Source organism: Lathyrus oleraceus, chromosome 3 (genome assembly GCF_024323335.1).
Source record: "Lathyrus oleraceus cultivar Zhongwan6 chromosome 3, CAAS_Psat_ZW6_1.0, whole genome shotgun sequence".
NCBI classification, from domain to species: domain Eukaryota; kingdom Viridiplantae; phylum Streptophyta; class Magnoliopsida; order Fabales; family Fabaceae; genus Lathyrus; species Lathyrus oleraceus.
This window is the reverse complement of record NC_066581.1, coordinates 60,242,532-60,263,845: the sequence shown is the minus strand read 5'-3', so window position 1 is coordinate 60,263,845 and position 21,314 is coordinate 60,242,532. Positions and strand designations below refer to the sequence as shown.

At 27.9% G+C, this 21,314-nt stretch overlaps 5 long non-coding RNA genes across 7 annotated transcripts; all 5 read right to left on the bottom strand.

The window, feature by feature from the left end:
• Nucleotides 1-620: 620 nt before the first annotated feature.
• Nucleotides 621-1,083, bottom strand: LOC127132540 (uncharacterized). Its single transcript, XR_007806770.1, has 2 exons — nucleotides 997-1,083; nucleotides 621-874 (listed from the first exon to the last, which is right to left on the bottom strand). It is a non-coding gene; the product is annotated as an uncharacterized LOC127132540 (long non-coding RNA).
• Nucleotides 1,084-3,695: 2,612 nt separating this feature from the next.
• Nucleotides 3,696-16,424, bottom strand: LOC127132535 (uncharacterized). 3 transcript variants are annotated; one of them, XR_007806760.1, is made up of 2 exons: nucleotides 16,337-16,424; nucleotides 3,696-3,949 (listed from the first exon to the last, which is right to left on the bottom strand). It is a non-coding gene; the product is annotated as an uncharacterized LOC127132535 (long non-coding RNA). The 3 variants fall into 3 exon arrangements; XR_007806759.1 differs by lacking the exon at nucleotides 16,337-16,424 and adding an exon at nucleotides 4,072-4,252; XR_007806761.1 differs by lacking the exon at nucleotides 3,696-3,949 and adding an exon at nucleotides 15,961-16,214.
• On the bottom strand, nucleotides 6,749-7,211 carry LOC127132541 (uncharacterized). Its single transcript, XR_007806771.1, has 2 exons — nucleotides 7,125-7,211; nucleotides 6,749-7,002 (listed from the first exon to the last, which is right to left on the bottom strand). It is a non-coding gene; the product is annotated as an uncharacterized LOC127132541 (long non-coding RNA).
• Nucleotides 9,821-10,342, bottom strand: LOC127132536 (uncharacterized). Its single transcript, XR_007806762.1, has 2 exons — nucleotides 10,197-10,342; nucleotides 9,821-10,074 (listed from the first exon to the last, which is right to left on the bottom strand). It is a non-coding gene; the product is annotated as an uncharacterized LOC127132536 (long non-coding RNA).
• Nucleotides 12,891-13,353, bottom strand: LOC127132542 (uncharacterized). The gene is made up of 2 exons (XR_007806772.1): nucleotides 13,267-13,353; nucleotides 12,891-13,144 (listed from the first exon to the last, which is right to left on the bottom strand). It is a non-coding gene; the product is annotated as an uncharacterized LOC127132542 (long non-coding RNA).
• Nucleotides 16,425-21,314: the final 4,890 nt, after the last annotated feature.

Below are 21,314 nucleotides of genomic sequence, written 5' to 3'. Positions count from 1 at the left end.
GTCTAATTTGCATTAAAGCGAAGGTTCAATAACCACCATCCTAACTTTACTCATATTTCATTTATATACCCTTGATATAAAATGTAGTTTCCGCTATAAAAACCGCAGGCAATCCTATGGAATTTATTGCCAATGCCTTATCCGCAGGAATTTATTTTTATTTATTGAAGTCGCCGCAAAAATAATTCTTAAAAATTTTTGATCATGAGCAAATCGGGAAAATATAGAGTTAGAGGTATGAAAGGTTAAGTTTAGGTACATTTGAAGAGTTTGACAATTTAGGTATTACCTGAACATCCTAAGCTACTCGAAGTAAGATGCAAATCCAACATGTAGATTTGTGCCATGGTATTTTCTGATTAGTTTATAATGACAATCCAACATAAATTAGACTGCATGCATGTATGGTTGGTTGGGAAATAAATATTTTTAGCACCAAGATGATGAAAATGAGGTAAAAGGCAACTACACCTTTTAAGTTAGATAATCTTATTGCGGTTAGTGTTCTTGTGAATATCTTTGATGTAAAGTGTTTATCGAGAGAACTAGATTTTAGCCGATCGGAACTAGACTTTGGTGTCAAATAATATATAAATAAAACAGAGAAGGAAAAGCTAACATGTAGCAAGAAAATTGAATTTATTTTGATTCGCTCTTACATTTATAATTGAAACATTTGTGATATATTTGTTATAGACTTAACATTTATGTACACAAATGCATTTATATTTAGGACTAGTAGGGTTTCCATAGGCCTCGCAATGTCCGTTGCCATTATAAGTTTGAGAGCACCATTGTCTACATCCAGCAAGGAAACAATCACCTTCACGGGGAGTGGTACATACTTGATCAGCTTGACATCTCATTGTTACAACTGTGAATAAGAAAAGCATAATTACACTCCTATAATAATTAAGTTTTTGATCATGTTAACAAAATAAATCAACATTACCACATAATTAAGTGCTACGAAATACAATAACAAAATTTATATACCTGAAAAAATAAAGAAAATGACAAAAATTGGCATGAAAGAAAACTTAGTCATTTTGAATAGCTTCAATTTCAATAGAGTGAATGCGTATTCTGTCTATGCAAAACCTCGAATTTATATAAAAAAGAACAAATATAATATAATTGATTTGTTGGAGAGAATAAATATTTTTTTAATATTTTAAATTAAAGCATATTTAGTAAATACTTTAGATATAAAAATAAATTCAAACAAAATAAATAGTTTTAACAATAAAATATGTATATTTGACTAATATATATTCGGTTTGATTATAATTTTGGGTTGCCTATTTTATCTCATTCATCTAGTCTCCCTATTTTAAATTTTAAACAATTTTGATTCTTTTTCTCATTTTTTTACTTCAAATTGATAATTTGTCCATTTTTGTATAATGCTTAACATATATTTTTTATCTCTAAAGTATTACAAAAGAAGTTTGGTCTTCTTCCCTCATTTTGGGATTAAAAGTTGACATATCTATTTTTTAATATCATATAATTTATATTTTTTATCTTTAAAATTCTACAAATAATTCTATATGATAATATATCATGTATCATAAGTAATATATCATTTGAAATTGTTAGAGGGAGAAAAAACAGTTTGAATTTATAATATGGAAACTAATACTATAAATCTCTTGAAATAGGAATATCAAGAGTGTAATTGAAACATTTAATTATTCTAATAGAATATATTGGTAAAACTACCAATATTTTAAAAATCAAACTGGACATTGAATTGGTTAAACTGGATAAACCTACATTCAAACCGTTTATTAAACCGTTGATTAAATAAATTAGTAATATGAAATTACATTTCATAGATATGTCATACGCTTCACAACTTAATAAAATAAATATTTCTAAATATATGACAAACTTAATACAACAATATCAAAAGTATACATAATAACACAACTTAGTTGTACACTTAATTTCAACTTTCATTTAAAAAAAAATTGAACAAATTAAAAAATTTCAATAAATTAAATTAAATCAATTCAAACCAAAATTAAAATAATAGAACATAAATCCTAAAATAAAAATAAAATAATTAAGAATATCTAATTAAAATAGAATAAACTTATTAAAAGTAAACAATACCGTATACCTAATTGAATAAAAGTAAGCAAAATTGATTTGAATGACGATAAACAAGTCATAAGTTGACAACGACGAACGATATTGAGTTGAATGACAACCAATATTGAGTTGGACAGTGTGACTATGTTTGAAAGAGGCGGAGTCATGATGGTGAAGCGCGGTTGAAAGAATAACTATAACAAAGTATTTTGTATGCTTGTAGAAAAAACAAGGAATTTTTGTGTGAATGTTTGAATGTTTTAAGTTTTGATATTGACATATTAAACTTTTTTCAAATTAAAAATGTGAAATTTGATGCATATTTTTGAATCAGACGATTTTACAAATTTTGGTTAATGTTATTTTGTTAGAACGATTTTGGATTGGTTAATCCGATTTTTTCAATTTTACTCTAATATTAATTCATAAAGGTTTTAAATGGGTTAACTGAGTCGAATTATCCCAATTCAATCGATTGAACCATCCGAATCGAACCGGTAAAAAATTTATGAATACTTTACTGTTATTGTTAGGTGTTTAAGGTCAAAAAGTGATATTATTTTTTTAAGCAAACTCATTGTTGGGATGTGATGTTTTTATTTACAATGTAATAATGTGTTTATAATTAAAAATATTTTTATTTATAAAATAGTATGTTTATAATTAAAGAGATTTTAATCAAACAAAATGGTGTGTTCGACCTAAGAGCATTTGGTTTAGATGGTAGGGTTTCTTCTAGCTTAATCAAAGTTCTTGAGTTTGAACTCAGCCTTGGGCGGTGCTAAATCTCTTAAGGGAAAAGTTTATCGCCTTATAATACTATTTGATTCGAGGATAGGTCTCTGCAGTTGCGCGCAGATGATGTTTGATTTATAAAAAAAAGATTCTCAAAAGAGATATTAATAAATTATATATAACTTTTGTTTCAATAAAATACCAACTGAAATTATTTTCCACGTGGTAGATTCCTTGGTCTAATTTGCATTAAAGCGAAGGTTCAATAACCACCATCCTAACTTTACTCATATTTCATTTATATACCCTTGATATAAAATGTAGTTTCCGCTATAAAAACCGCAGGCAATCCTATGGAATTTATTGCCAATGCCTTATCCGCAGGAATTTATTTTTTATTTATTGAAGTCGCCGCAAAAATAATTCTTTAAAATTTTTTGATCATGAGCAAATCGGGAAAATATAGAGTTAGAGGTATGAAAGGTTAAGTTTAGGTACATTTGAAGAGTTTGACAATTTAGGTATTACCTGAACATCCTAAGCTACTCGAAGTAAGATGCAAATCCAACATGTAGATTTGTGCCATGGTATTTTCTGATTAGTTTATAATGACAATCCAACATAAATTAGACTGCATGCATGTATGGTTGGTTGGGAAATAAATATTTTTAGCACCAAAATGATGAAAATGAGGTAAAAGACAACTACACCTTTTAAGTTAGATAATCTTATTGCGGTTAGTGTTCTTGTGAATATCTTTGATGTAAAGTGTTTATCGAGAGAACTAGATTTTAGCCGATCGGAACTAGACTTTGGTGTCAAATAATATATAAATAAAAACAGAGAAGGAAAAGCTAACATGTAGCAAGAAAATTGAATTTATTTTGATTCGCTCTTACATTTATAATTGAAACATTTGTGATATATTTGTTATAGACTTAACATTTATGTACACAAATGCATTTATATTTAGGACTAGTAGGGTTTCCATAGGCCTCGCAATGTCCGTTGCCATTATAAGTTTGAGAGCACCATTGTCTACATCCAGCAAGGAAACAATCACCTTCACGGGGAGTGGTACATACTTGATCAGCTTGACATCTCATTGTTACAACTGTGAATAAGAAAAGCATAATTACACTCCTATAATAATTAAGTTTTTGATCATGTTAACAAAATAAATCAACATTACCACATAATTAAGTGCTACGAAATACAATAACAAAATTTATATACCTGAAAAAATAAAGAAAATGACAAAAATTGGCATGAAAGAAAACTTAGTCATTTTGAATAGCTTCAATTTCAATAGAGTGAATGCGTATTCTGTCTATGCAAAACCTCGAATTTATATAAAAAGAACAAATATAATATAATTGATTTGTTGGAGAGAATAAATATTTTTTAATATTTTAAATTAAAGCATATTTAGTAAATACTTTAGATATAAAAATAAATTCAAACAAAATAAATAGTTCTAACAATAAAATATGTATATTTGACTAATATATATTCGGTTTGATTATAATTTTGGGTTGCCTATTTTATCTCATTCATATAGTCTCCCTATTTTAAATTTTAAACAATTTTGATTCTTTTTCTCATTTTTTTTACTTCAAATTGATAATTTGTCCATTTTTGAATAATGCTTAACATATATTTTTTATCTCTAAAGTATTACAAAAGAAAATTGGTCTTCTTCTCTCATTTTTGGATTAAAAGTTGACATATCTATTTTTTAATATCATATAATTTATATTTTTTATCTTTAAAATTCTACAAATAATTCTATATGATAATATCTCATGTATCATAAGTAATATATCATTTGAAAATGTTAGAGGGAGAAAAAAATAGTTTGAATTTATAATATGGAAACTAATTCTATAAATCTCTTGAAATAGGAATATCAAAAGTGTAATTAAAACATTTAATTATTCTAATAGAATATATTGGTAAAACTACCAATATTTTAAAAATCAAACTGGACACTGAATTGGTTAAACTGGATAAACCTACATTCAAACCGTTTATTAAACCGTTGATTAAATAAATTAGTAATATGAAATTACATTTCATAGATATGTCATACGCTTCACAACTTAATAAAATAAATATTTCAAAATATATGAAAAACTTAATACAACAATATCAATAGTATACATAATAACACAACTTAGTTGTACACTTAATTTCAACTTTCATTTAAAAAAAAATTGAACAAATTAAATTAAATCAATTCAAACCAAAATTAAAATAATAGAACATAAAGCCTAAAATAAAAATAAAATAATTAAGAATATCTAATTAAAAAAGAATAAAATTATTAAAAGTAAACAATACCGTATACCTAATTGAATAAAAGTAAGCAAAATTGATTTGAATGACGATAAACAAGTCATAAGTTGACAACGACGAACGATATTGAGTTGAATGACAACCAATATTGAGTTGGACAGTGTGACTATGTTTGAAAGAGGCGGAGTCATGATGGTGAAGCGCGGTTGAAAGAATAACTATAACAAAGTATTTTGTATGCTTGTAGAAAAAACAAGGAATTTTTGTGTGAATGTTTGAATGATTTAAGTTTTGATATTGACATATTAAACTTTTTTCAAATTAAAAATGTGAAATTTGATGCATATTTTTGAATCAGACGATTTTACAAATTTGGTTAATGTTATTTGTTAGAACGATTTTGGATTGGTTAATCCAATTTTTCAATTTTACTCTAATATTAATTCATAAAGGTTTTAAATGGGTTAACTGAGTCGAATTATCCCAATTCAATCGATTGAACCATCCGAATCGAACCGGTAAAAATTTATGAATACTTTACTGTTATTGTTAGGTGTTTAAGGTCAAAAAGAGATATTATTTTTTTAAGCAAATTCATTGTTGGGATGTGATGTTTTTATTTACAATGTAATGATGTGTTTATAATTAAAAATATTTTTATTTATAAAATAGTATGTTTATAATTAAAGAGATTTTAATCAAACAAAATGGTGTGTTCGACCTAAGAGCATTTGGTTTAGATGGTAGGGTTTCTTCTAGCTTAATCAAAGGTCTTGAGTTTGAACTCAGCCTTGGGCGGTGCTAAATCTCTTAAGGGAAAAGTTTATCGCCTTATAATACTATTTGAGTCGAGGATAGGTCTCTGCAGTTGCGCGCAGATGATGTTTGATTTATAAAAAAAAGATTCTCAAAAGAGATATTAATAAATTATATATAACTTTTGTTTCAATAAAATACCAACTGAAATTATTTTCCACGTGGTAGATTCCTTGGTCTAATTTGCATTAAAGCGAAGGTTCAATAACCACCATCCTAACTTTACTCATATTTCATTTATATACCCTTGATATAAAATGTAGTTTCCGCTATAAAAACCGCAGGCAATCCTATGGAATTTATTGCCAATGCCTTATCCGCAGGAATTTATTTTTTATTTATTGAAGTCGCCGCAAAAATAATTCTTTAAAAATTTTTGATCATGAGCAAATCGGGAAAATATAGAGTTAGAGGTATGAAAGGTTAAGTTTAGGTACATTTGAAGAGTTTGACAATTTAGGTATTACCTGAACATCCTAAGCTACTCGAAGTAAGATGCAAATCCAACATGTAGATTTGTGCCATGGTATTTTCTGATTAGTTTATAATGACAATCCAACATAAATTAGACTGCATGCATGTATGGTTGGTTGGGAAATAAATATTTTTAGCACCAAGATGATGAAAATGAGGTAAAAGGCAACTACACCTTTTAAGTTAGATAATCTTATTGCGGTTAGTGTTCTTGTGAATATCTTTGATGTAAAGTGTTTATCGAGAGAACTAGATTTTAGCCGATCGGAACTAGACTTTGGTGTCAAATAATATATAAATAAAAACAGAGAAGGAAAAGCTAACATGTAGCAAGAAAATTGAATTTATTTTGATTCGCTCTTACATTTATAATTGAAACATTTGTGATATATTTGTTATAGACTTAACATTTATGTACACAAATGCATTTATATTTAGGACTAGTAGGGTTTCCATAGGCCTCGCAATGTCCGTTGCCATTATAAGTTTGAGAGCACCATTGTCTACATCCAGCAAGGAAACAATCACCTTCACGGGGAGTGGTACATACTTGATCAGCTTGACATCTCATTGTTACAACTGTGAATAAGAAAAGCATAATTACACTCCTTTAATAATTAAGTTTTTGATCATGTTAACAAAATAAATCAACATTACCACATAATTAAGTGCTACGAAATACAATAACAAAATTTATATACCTGAAAAAATAAAGAAAATGACAAAAATTGGCATGAAAGAAAACTTAGTCATTTTGAATAGCTTCAATTTCAATAGAGTGAATGCGTATTCTGTCTATGCAAGACCTCGAATTTATATAAAAAGAACAAATATAATATAATTGATTTGTTGGAGAGAATAAATATTTTTTAATATTTTAAATTAAAGCATATTTAGTAAATACTTTAGATATAAAAATAAATTCAAACAAAATAAATAGTTCTAACAATAAAATATGTATATTTGACTAATATATATTCGGTTTGATTATAATTTTGGGTTGCCTATTTTATCTCATTCATATAGTCTCCCTATTTTAAATTTTAAACAATTTTGATTCTTTTTCTCATTTTTTTTTACTTCAAATTGATAATTTGTCCATTTTTGAATAATGCTTAACATATATTTTTTATCTCTAAAGTATTACAAAAAAAAATTGGTCTTCTTCTCTCATTTTTGGATTAAAAGTTGACACAACTATTTTTTAATATCATATAATTTATATTTTTTATCTTTAAAATTCTACAAAAATTCTATATGATAATATCTCATGTATCATAAGTAATATATCATTTGAAAATGTTAGAGGGAGAAAAAAATAGTTTGAATTTATAATATGGAAACTAATTCTATAAATCTCTTGAAATAGGAATATCAAAAGTGTAATTAAAACATTTAATTATTCTAATAGAATATATTGGTAAAACTACCAATATTTTAAAAATCAAATTGGACATTGAATTGGTTAAACTGGATAAACCTACATTCAAACCATTTATTAAACCCTTGATTAAATAAATTAGTAATATGAAATTACATTTCATAGATATGTCATACGCTTCACAACTTAATAAAATAAATATTTCAAAATATATGACAAACTTAATACAACAATATCAATAGTATACATAATAACACAACTTAGTTGTACACTTAATTTCAACTTTCATTTAAAAAAAATTTGAACAAATTAAATAATTTCAATAAATTAAATTAAATCAATTCAAACCAAAATTAAAATAATAGAACATAAAGCCTAAAATAAAAATAAAATAATTAAGAATATCTAATTAAAATAGAATAAAATTATTAAAAGTAAACAATATCGTATACCTAATTGAATAAAAGTAAGCAAAATTGATTTGAATGACGATAAACAAGTCATAAGTTGACAACGACGAACGATATTGAGTTGAATGACAACCAATATTGAGTTGGACAGTGTGACTATGTTTGAAAGAGGCGGAGTCATGATGGTGAAGCGCGGTTGAAAGAATAACTATAACAAAGTATTTTGTATGCTTGTAGAAAAAACAAGGAATTTTTGTGTGAATGTTTGAATGTTTTAAGTTTTGATATTGACATATTAAACTTTTTTCAAATTAAAAATGTGAAATTTGATGCATATTTTTGAATCAGACGATTTTACAAATTTGGTTAATGTTATTTTGTTAGAACGATTTTGGATTGGTTAATCCGATTTTTTCAATTTTACTCTAATATTAATTCATAAAGGTTTTAAATGGGTTAACTGAGTCGAATTATCCCAATTCAATCGATTGAACCATCCGAATCGAACCGGTAAAAAATTTATGAATAATTTACTGTTATTGTTAGGTGTTTAAGGTCAAAAAGAGATATTGTTTTTTTCAAGCAAATTCATTGTTGGGATGTGATGTTTTTATTTACAAAGTAATGTGTTTATAATTAAAAATATTTTTATTTATAAAATAGTATGTTTATAATTAAAGAGATTTTAATCAAACAAAATGGTGTGTTCGACCTAAGAGCATTTGGTTTAGATGGTAGGGTTTCTTCTAGCTTAATCAAAGGTCTTGAGTTTGAACTCAGCCTTGGGCGGTGCTAAATCTCTTAAGGGAAAAGTTTATCGCCTTATAATACTATTTGAGTCGAGGATAGGTCTCTGCAGTTGCGCGCAGATGATGTTTGATTTATAAAAAAAAGATTCTCAAAAGAGATATTAATAAATTATATATAACTTTTGTTTCAATAAAATACCAACTGAAATTATTTTCCACGTGGTAGATTCCTTGGTCTAATTTGCATTAAAGCGAAGGTTCAATAACCACCATCCTAACTTTACTCATATTTCATTTATATACCCTTGATATAAAATGTAGTTTCCGCTATAAAAACCGCAGGCAATCCTATGGAATTTATTGCCAATGCCTTATCCGCAGGAATTTATTTTTTATTTCTTGAAGTCGCCGCAAAAATAATTCTTTAAAAATTTTTGATCATGAGCAAATCGGGAAAATATAGAGTTAGAGGTATGAAAGGTTAAGTTTAGGTACATTTGAAGAGTTTGACAATTTAGGTATTACCTGAACATCCTAAGCTACTCGAAGTAAGATGCAAATCCAACATGTAGATTTGTGCCATGGTATTTTCTGATTAGTTTATAATGACAATCCAACATAAATTAGACTGCATGCATGTATGGTTGGTTGGGAAATAAATATTTTTAGCACCAAGATGATGAAAATGAGGTAAAAGACAACTACACCTTTTAAGTTAGATAATCTTATTGCGGTTAGTGTTCTTGTGAATATCTTTGATGTAAAGTGTTTATCGAGAGAACTAGATTTTAGCCGATCGGAACTAGACTTTGGTGTCAAATAATATATAAATAAAAACAGAGAAGGAAAAGCTAACATGTAGCAAGAAAATTGAATTTATTTTGATTCGCTCTTACATTTATAATTGAAACATTTGTGATATATTTGTTATAGACTTAACATTTATGTACACAAATGCATTTATATTTAGGACTAGTAGGGTTTCCATAGGCCTCGCAATGTCCGTTGCCATTATAAGTTTGAGAGCACCATTGTCTACATCCAGCAAGGAAACAATCACCTTCACGGGGAGTGGTACATACTTGATCAGCTTGACATCTCATTGTTACAACTGTGAATAAGAAAAGCATAATTACACTCCTATAATAATTAAGTTTTTGATCATGTTAACAAAATAAATCAACATTACCACATAATTAAGTGCTACGAAATACAATAACAAAATTTATATACCTGAAAAAATAAAGAAAATGACAAAAATTGGCATGAAAGAAAACTTAGTCATTTTGAATAGCTTCAATTTCAATAGAGTGAATGCGTATTCTGTCTATGCAAAACCTCGAATTTATATAAAAAGAACAAATATAATATAATTGATTTGTTGGAGAGAATAAATATTTTTTTTATTTTAAATTAAAGCATATTTAGTAAATACTTTAGATATAAAAATAAATTCAAACAAAATAAATAGTTCTAACAATAAAATATGTATATTTGACTAATATATATTCGGTTTGATTATATTTTGGGTTGCCTATTTTATCTCATTCATATAGTCTCCCTATTTTAAATTTTAAACAATTTTGATTCTTTTTCTCATTTTTTTTACTTCAAATTGATAATTTGTCCATTTTTGAATAATGCTTAACATATATTTTTTATCTCTAAAGTATTACAAAAAAAAATTGGTCTTCTTCTCTCATTTTTGGATTAAAAGTTGACACAACTATTTTTTAATATCATATAATTTATATTTTTTATCTTTAAAATTCTACAAAAATTCTATATGATAATATCTCATGTATCATAAGTAATATATCATTTGAAAATGTTAGAGGGAGAAAAAATAGTTTGAATTTATAATATGGAAACTAATTCTATAAATCTCTTGAAATAGGAATATCAAAAGTGTACTTAAAACATTTAATTATTCTAATAGAATATATTGGTAAAACTACCAATATTTTAAAAATCAAACTGGACATTGAATTGGTTAAACTGGATAAACCTACATTCAAACCGTTTATTAAACCGTTGATTAAATAAATTAGTAATATGAAATTACATTTCATAGATATGTCATACGCTTCACAACTTAATAAATTAAATATTTCAAAATATATGACAAACTTAATACAACAATATCAATAATATACATAATAACACAACTTAGTTGTACACTTAATTTCAACTTTCATTTAAAAAAAAATTGAACAAATTAAATAATTTCAATAAATTAAATTAAATCAATTCAAACCAAAATTAAAATAATAGAACATAAAGCCTAAAATAAAAATAAAATAATTAAGAATATCTAATTAAAATAGAATAAAATTATTAAAAGTAAACAATACCGTATACCTAATTGAATAAAAGTAAGCAAAATTGATTTGAATGACGATAAACAAGTCATAAGTTGACAACGACGAACGATATTGAGTTGAATGACAACCAATATTGAGTTGGACAGTGTGACTATGTTTGAAAGAGGCCGAGTCATGATGGTGAAGCGCGGTTGAAAGAATAACTATAACAAAGTATTTTGTATGCTTGTAGAAAAAATAAGGAATTTTTGTGTGAATGTTTGAATGATTTAAGTTTTGATATTGACATATTAAACTTTTTTCAAATTAAAAATGTGAAATTTGATGCATATTTTTGAATCAGACGATTTTACAAATTTGGTTAATGTTATTTTGTTAGAACGATTTTGGATTGGTTAATCCGATTTTTTCAATTTTACTCTAATATTAATTCATAAAGGTTTTAAATGGGTTAACTGAGTCGAATTATCCCAATTCAATCGATTGAACCATCCGAATCGAACCGGTAAAGAATTTATGAATACTTTACTGTTATTGTTAGGTGTTTAAGGTCAAAAAGAGATATTATTTTTTTAAGTAAATTCATTGTTGGGATGTGATGTTTTTATTTACAATGTAATAATGTGTTTATAATTAAAAATATTTTTATTTATAAAATAGTATGTTTATAATTAAAGAGATTTTAATCAAACAAAATGGTGTGTTCGACCTAAGAGCATTTGGTTTAGATGGTAGAGTTTCTTCTAGCTTAATCAAAGGTCTTGAGTTTGAACTCAGCCTTGGGCGGTGCTAAATCTCTTAAGGGAAAAGTTTATCGCCTTATAATACTATTTGAGTCGAGGATAGGTCTCTGCAGTTGCGCGCAGATGATGTTTGATTTATAAAAAAAAGATTCTCAAAAGAGATATTAATAAATTATATATAACTTTTGTTTCAATAAAATACCAACTGAAATTATTTTCCACGTGGTAGATTCCTTGGTCTAATTTGCATTAAAGCGAAGGTTCAATAACCACCATCCTAACTTTACTCATATTTCATTTATATACCCTTGATATAAAATGTAGTTTCCGCTATAAAAACCGCAGGCAATCCTATGGAATTTATTGCCAATGCCTTATCCGCAGGAATTTGTTTTTTATTTATTGAAGTCGCTGCAAAAATAATTCTTTAAAAATTTTTGATCATGAGCAAATCGGGAAAATATAGAGTTAGAGGTATGAAAGGTTAAGTTTAGGTACATTTGAAGAGTTTGACAATTTAGGTATTACCTGAACATCCTAAGCTACTCGAAGTAAGATGCAAATCCAACATGTAGATTTGTGCCATGGTATTTTCTGATTAGTTTATAATGACAATCCAACATAAATTAGACTGCATGCATGTATGGTTGGTTGGGAAATAAATATTTTTAGCACCAAGATGATGAAAATGAGGTAAAAGGCAACTACACCTTTTAAGTTAGATAATCTTATTGCGGTTAGTGTTCTTGTGAATATCTTTGATGTAAAGTGTTTATCGAGAGAACTAGATTTTAGCCGATCGGTACTAGACTTTGGTGTCAAATAATATATAAATAAAAATAGAGAAGGAAAAGCTAACATGTAGCAAGAAAATTGAATTTATTTTGATTCGCTCTTACATTTATAATTGAAACATTTGTGATATATTTGTTATAGACTTAACATTTATGTACACAAATGCATTTATATTTAGGACTAGTAGGGTTTCCATAGGCCTCGCAATGTCCGTTGCCATTATAAGTTTGAGAGCACCATTGTCTACATCCAGCAAGGAAACAATCACCTTCACGGGGAGTGGTACATACTTGATCAGCTTGACATCTCATTGTTACAACTGTGAATAAGAAAAGCATAATTACACTCCTATAATAATTAAGTTTTTGATCATGTTAACAAAATAAATCAACATTACCACATAATTAAGTGCTACGAAATACAATAACAAAATTTATATACCTGAAAAAATAAAGAAAATGACAAAAATTGGCATGAAAGAAAACTTAGTCATTTTGAATAGCTTCAATTTCAATAGAGTGAATGCGTATTCTGTCTATGCAAAACCTCGAATTTATATAAAAGAACAAATATAATATAATTGATTTGTTGGAGAGAATAAATATTTTTTAATATTTTAAATTAAAGCATATTTAGTAAATACTTTAGATATAAAAATAAATTCAAACAAAATAAATAGTTCTAACAATAAAATATGTATATTTGACTAATATATATTCGGTTTGATTATAATTTTGGGTTGCCTATTTTATCTCATTCATATAGTCTCCCTATTTTAAATTTTAAACAATTTTGATTCTTTTTCTCATTTTTTTTACTTCAAATTGATAATTTGTCCATTTTTGAATAATGCTTAACATATATTTTTTATCTCTAAAGTATTACAAAAAAAATTGGTCTTCTTCTCTCATTTTTGGATTAAAAGTTGACACATCTATTTTTTAATATCATATAATTTATATTTTTTATCTTTAAAATTCTACAAAAATTCTATATGATAATATCTCATGTATCATAAGTAATATATCATTTGAAAATGTTAGAGGGAGAAAAAAATAGTTTGAATTTATAATATGGAAACTAATTCTATAAATCTCTTGAAATAGGAATATCAAAAGTGTAATTAAAACATTTAATTATTCTAATAGAATATATTGGTAAAACTACCAATATTTTAAAAATCAAACTGGACATTGAATTGGTTAAACTGGATAAACCTACATTCAAACCGTTTATTAAACCGTTGATTAAATAAATTAGTAATATGTAATTACATTTCATAGATATGTCATACGCTTCACAACTTAATAAAATAAATATTTCAAAATATATGACAAACTTAATACAACAATATCAATAGTATACATAATAACACAATTTAGTTGTACACTTAATTTCAACTTTCATTTAAAAAAAATTTGAACAAATTAAATAATTTCAATAAATTAAATTAAATCAATTCAAACCAAAATTAAAATAATAGAACATAAAGCCTAAAATAAAAATAAAATAATTAAGAATATCTAATTAAAATAGAATAAAATTATTAAAAGTAAACAATACCGTATACCTAATTGAATAAAAGTAAGCAAAAATGATTTGAATGACGATAAACAAGTCATAAGTTGACAACGACGAACGATATTGAGTTGAATGACAACCAATATTGAGTTGGACAGTGTGACTATGTTTGAAAGAGGCAGAGTCATGATGGTGAAGCGCGGTTGAAAGAATAACTATAACAAACTATTTTGTATGCTTGTAGAAAAAACAAGGAATTTTTGTGTGAATGTTTGAATGTTTTAAGTTTTGATATTGACATATTAAACTTTTTTCAAATTAAAAATGTGAAATTTGATGCATATTTTTGAATCAGACGATTTTACAAATTTGGTTAATGTTATTTTGTTAGAACGATTTTGGATGGGTTAATCCGATTTTTTCAATTTTACTCTAATATTAATTCATAAAGGTTTTAAATGGGTTAACTGAGTCGAATTATCCCAATTCAATCGATTGAACCATCCGAATCGAACCGGTAAAAAATTTATGAATACTTTACTGTTATTGTTAGGTGTTTAAGGTCAAAAAGAGATATTATTTTTTTAAGTAAATTCATTGTTGGGATGTGATGTTTTTATTTACAATGTAATAATGTGTTTATAATTAAAAATATTTTTATTTATAAAATAGTATGTTTATAATTAAAGAGATTTTAATCAAACAAAATGGTGTGTTCGACCTAAGAGCATTTGGTTTAGATGGTAGAGTTTCTTCTAGCTTAATCAAAGGTCTTGAGTTTGAACTCAGCCTTGGGCGGTGCTAAATCTCTTAAGGGAAAAGTTTATCGCCTTATAATACTATTTGAGTCGAGGATAGGTCTCTGCAGTTGCGCGCAGATGATGTTTGATTTATAAAAAAAGATTCTCAAAAGAGATATTAATAAATTATATATAACTTTTGTTTCAATAAAATACCAACTGAAATTATTTTCCACGTGGTAGATTCCTTGGTCTAATTTGCATTAAAGCGAAGGTTCAATAACCACCATCCTAACTTTACTCATATTTCATTTATATACCCTTGATATAAAATGTAGTTTCCGCTATAAAAACCGCAGGCAATCCTATGGAATTTATTGCCAATGCCTTATCCGCAGGAATTTGTTTTTTATTTATTGAAGTCGCCGCAAAAATAATTCTTTAAAATTTTTTGATCATGAGCAAATCGGGAAAATATAGAGTTAGAGGTATGAAAGGTTAAGTTTAGGTACATTTGAAGAGTTTGACAATTTAGGTATTACCTGAACATCCTAAGCTACTCGAAGTAAGATGCAAATCCAACATGTAGATTTGTGCCATGGTATTTTCTGATTAGTTTATAATGACAATCCAACATAAATTAGACTGCATGCATGTATGGTTGGTTGGGAAATAAATATTTTTAGCACCAAGATGATGAAAATGAGGTAAAAGGCAACTACACCTTTTAAGTTAGATAATCTTATTGCGGTTAGTGTTCTTGTGAACATCTTTGATGTAAAGTGTTTATCGAGAGAACTAGATTTTAGCCGATCGGTACTAGACTTTGGTGTCAAATAATATATAAATAAAAACAGAGAAGGAAAAGCTAACATGTAGCAAGAAAATTGAATTTATTTTGATTCGCTCTTACATTTAAAATTGAAACATTTGTGATATATTTGTTATAGACTTAACATTTATGTACACAAATGCATTTATATTTAGGACTAGTAGGGTTTCCATAGGCCTCGCAATGTCCGTTGCCATTATAAGTTTGAGAGCACCATTGTCTACATCCAGCAAGGAAACAATCACCTTCACGGGGAGTGGTACATACTTGATCAGCTTGACATCTCATTGTTACAACTGTGAATAAGAAAAGCATAATTACACTCCTATAATAATTAAGTTTTTGATCATGTTAACAAAATAAATCAACATTACCACATAATTATGTGCTACGAAATACAATAACAAAATTTATATACCTGAAAAAATAAAGAAAATGACAAAAATTGGCATGAAAGAAAACTTAGTCATTTTGAATAGCTTCAATTTCAATAGAGTGAATGTGTATTCTGTCTATGCAAAACCTCGAATTTATATAAAAAGAACAAATATAATATAATTGATTTGTTGGAGAGAATAAATATTTTTAATATTTTAAATTAAAGCATATTTAGTAAATACTTTAGATATAAAAATAAATTCAAACAAAATAAATAGTTCTAACAATAAAATATGTATATTTGACTAATATATATTCGGTTTGATTATAATTTTGGGTTGCCTATTTTATCTCATTCATATAGTCTCCCTATTTTAAATTTTAAACAATTTTGATTCTTTTTCTCATTTTTTTTACTTCAAATTGATAATTTGTCCATTTTTGAATAATGCTTAACATATATTTTTTATCTCTAAAGTATTACAAAAAAAAATTGGTCTTCTTCTCTCATTTTTGGATTAAAAGTTGACACATCTATTTTTTAATATCATATAATTTATATTTTTTATCTTTAAAATTCTACAAAAATTCTATATGATAATATCTCATGTATCATAAGTAATATATCATTTGAAAATGTTAGAGGGAGAAAAAAATAGTTTGAATTTATAATATGGAAACTAATTCTATAAATCTCTTGAAATAGGAATATCAAAAGTGTAATTAAAACATTTAATTATTCTAATAGAATATATTGGTAAAACTACCAATATTTTAAAAATCAAACTGGACATTGAATTGGTTAAACTGGATAAACCTACATTCAAACCGTTTATTAAACCGTTGATTAAATAAATTAGTAATATGAAATTACATTTCATAGATATGTCATACGCTTCACAACTTAATAAAATAAATATTTCAAAATATATGACAAACTTAATACAACAATATCAATAGTATACATAATAACACAACTTAGTTGTACACTTAATTTCAACTTTCATTTAAAAAAAAATTGAACAAATTAAATTAAATCAATTCAAACCATAATTAAAATAATAGAACATAAATCCTAAAAGAAAAATAAAATAATTAAGAATATCTAATTAAAATAGAATAAAATTATTAAAAGTAAACAATACCGTATACCTAATTGAATAAAAGGAAGCAAAATTGATTTGAATGACGATAAACAAGTCATAAGTTGACAACGACGAACGATATTGAGTTGAATGACAACCAATATTGAGTTGGACAGTGTGACTATGTTTGAAAGAGACAGAGTCATGATGGTGAAGCGCGGTTGAAAGAATAATTATAACAAAGTATTTCGTATGCTTGTAGAAAAAACAAGGAATTTTTGTGTGAATGTTTGAATGTTTTAAGTTTTGATATTGACATATTAAACCTTTTTCAAATTAAAAATGTGAAATTTGATGCATATTTTTGAATCAGACGATTTTACAAAATTGGTTAATGTTATTTGGTTAGAACGATTTTGGATGGGTTAATCCGATTTTTTTAATTTTACACTGATATTAATTCATAAAGGTTTTAAATGGTTTAATTAGGCTGAATTCTCCCAATTCAATCGATTGAACCATCCGAATCGATCCGGTAAAAAATTTATGAATACTTTACTGTTATTGTTATGTGTTTAAGGTCAAAAAGAGATATTGTTTTTTTCAAGCAAATTCATTGTTGGGATGTAATGTTTTTATTTACAAAATAATAATGTGTTTATAATTAAAAATATTTTTATTTATAAAATAGTATGTGTAAGACCCTAATTTTGATCCTAAGATCCCTCATGGCATCATAACATTGCATTTACATTGCCTCAATGATCATAAGCATCTTGGCTCCTTACCTTTGGGTGGGATCCCTTGTGATTTGGTTTGAGATCACCAAGCATGCTTGAATTGTATATCATTTCTTTTCTCATTTTGTTTACTAACCAAAAGCACAAAAATATGTCACTAACATCTTGTGTTTGTAGCTTGAGCAATCACAAAGTCAAAAGCTTCAAAAAGATCATTGGTACAAAGACATGGTCAAAGAGAGATGAAAACAAGCATGGTAATGATTCCCAAAGCTCTCATCCATCAGGTATGCCTCCCTAGTACCTCAATGCATCATTTTGATCAAGCAGGTCAAAGGGTTTTAGGTCTTGCTCTTCAGAGAAACCCTAATTCATCTATGCATCATAATGCCTTGCTCATGAAGCAACCTCAGCCCATTGTCAAATACAATCAAGGGAAGTTCTTTAACTCATCATTCCATGCATATTTGAACTTATTTGAGTGCCCTCAATCATCAATTCATCAAGATATGAGGCATGGACTTGAGAAGTTGATCAGTCAATTCATCTGACTATTTTGAAATGCACTGAGACCTAACTTTTTATGTGTTGGTCAAATGGAGATGGTTCCAAAATAAAAAATGTTCTTAAGCACAATATTAACAACTTTCATGTTCATCAAAAATTGATTTGAAGCATGGAAGGCCAACTTCCATTCCAATACATTATAGGTCATTTTGACTGAAACCCTAATTTTGGGTCAACTTCCCAAGGACATAACGCATTCATTTTTTATGATTTTTAGGTGGTATCAAAAGCATTGGAAAGCTTAAGATGTCTACTTAAAATGTTATGTTTAACACAATTTCAAAATCTCAAAGGAAATACATGTGATAATGCAAGACATTATAGGTCCTTTTTGACCAAATGTATTAAAAGGCAAAAAAGTCCAACTTCAAATGCCCATAACTCTTTCATCAAAAATCCAAATGATGCACAATTTGAGTCCATTTTGATTTTCGTGAAAAGATATACAACTTTGATGTTGGAGGTTTGTCCATTTGAAGCTTGCATCATCAAAACAGAAGGGCTTGAAAGTTGGCTAATTTTAGAAACCTTGCCTTGACATGTCATGCACCTTACACTTTAAACTCAAATTTCATATATTTCCACACTTCAAATGAGTTTTTGTCCAACATAACATTTGTTCCTTATATAAAGACCTTTCCAAACATTACCCATATGCCTATGTTTGGATTTTCTAAATGGTACTTTCGAAGAGATGATTGTTTAGGTACAAATGAGGGATTCACTTGAAAACTTGGTGCATAAGCAATTGCCTTGCAAAGTCACACGTCCAATTCCATTTGGCTGATGCTCAGAATTCATTTGGAATTGTTTTTAGGCCTTGTGCATGATCATGCAAGCCCATGCAATGAAGCTTCACATGCCATGCATGTAGCACCTCAAATTTGCACCCTACCATTTTGTACATTCATTTCATATTAGGTCGTAACATAACATAGGCCACTGCATAACATTTCATTGTCCATTTGCCCAAGTGCAAGCTCAGCTGATGAATTAGGTCAAGCTGATCAGGAGAATCAGTCAATCAAGCAAGTGAGTGCCATTTTCATTGGGACAAGGCCCTAGGGTTGATTTATCAAGCTCATATGGTCTAAGGATCGTTTTGAAGTGGTTTGGCCAAAGGTTGGATGCTCAGAAGTCACCAGTCATTGTTCAGTCAACCAGAAACCCTAGAAAGTCAACTGTGGTCAACTGTGCCTGATTTTATGGATTGGAGGGTGGGAAATGGTTTGAAAGACCTCATTCATGTCCATATAAACTTCATTTGGCATTTCAAAGACCAAAGTTGAAGGAATTGGAGTCAGACAGAAAGTTTCCAAAAATGGCAGATGACCTGTAATTCCAGCTGCCCAAAATGGAAAGTTTTTCCCCTCAAGATAACTTCATGATACAAGCTTCAAATCAAATTTTGTCCAACATGAAAGTTGAAGATCTTGTTCTCACAATTCCAAAAAGTCCAAGAACTTGAAAATCCCATGTATGGTTGTCAAGTTATGGTCCAGTGAATTTCAAAAAAGACCCGTAATCAGGAGGGCATAACTTCCACATGGGTTGTCCAAATTGCAAGTTCTTTATATGCACAAACTCCATTTGATATGTACTTTCTTGGTGCATAATTGGATTTCTTTGAAAATGCTCCATGCAAAAGGCCATTTTTGAAGTGAAACAATTAAAAGTGAGGGGCAAAATGGTCCAAAATGCAAAATATGAGGAATTTGGACATGAGACCTATGCCATTAGCTTCCAAATGATTTTTGTAACTTGCTCAAAGTGTAAAATTACTGCTGCAATGCTTCCAACCATTCCAAGGGCATAAGAGCCAAAATGCACATAAGCTCATTTTTGCTAAATCTCATTTTTCACTAATTGGGATTAAACTTGGATTAAGAGATTCATATATATACTTAATCTCTAACAGAATTGCACTAGTTAATCACAATTCATCATTTCAACAGAAAATCTCAAGAAAATTTTTCATCATTCTCTCACTTTTTCACTTTGAGCTTTCATCTTTTTTTCACCAATTCATCAACAATTCTTCAAGTCTCAGGCGAATTCTTGGTGAATTCATCATCTATGCTTGTTGTTGAAGTTCTGTTTGCAGGTTTCGGATCAAGAAAGCTCACAATCACAACTATCCAAAACCTCATTCTTCCATGACAGCTACAAGATTGCGCTTCCTCAAGCATCGTTGAGCTAAACAAATCGTTCCATCGCCCTCTCCACACTCCAACTCGTACCTGTTTCCGTCATTTGAAGCAAAATCGCGCGAACTCCATTGCTCCTCTTCGAGAAAGGTTGGATTTCGAAACCGTCGATTAGCGCAATTAGCATAGGGATTTGATAGTGTCTTGGATGTAGAGTACAATAGAGTTCGAATCTTGCATTATTATTGAGTATGCACGGAGAAATTCGAATTTGAACATTTAGATGTAAAACATTTCTTGGTTGAATCTCTCTGTATGTTGAATTTTGGAAAAAGCTATGGTGATATTATCCATGAGCATTGCAAGACGATTCCATCCGTATATCGTATGCTAGATTCCGTGCGAAATTGCTTAGGATGATGATGAACAGTGCGGGAGAATGATGAATGCAGCGATGGAGCTCGGAGATGTTCTGCAGA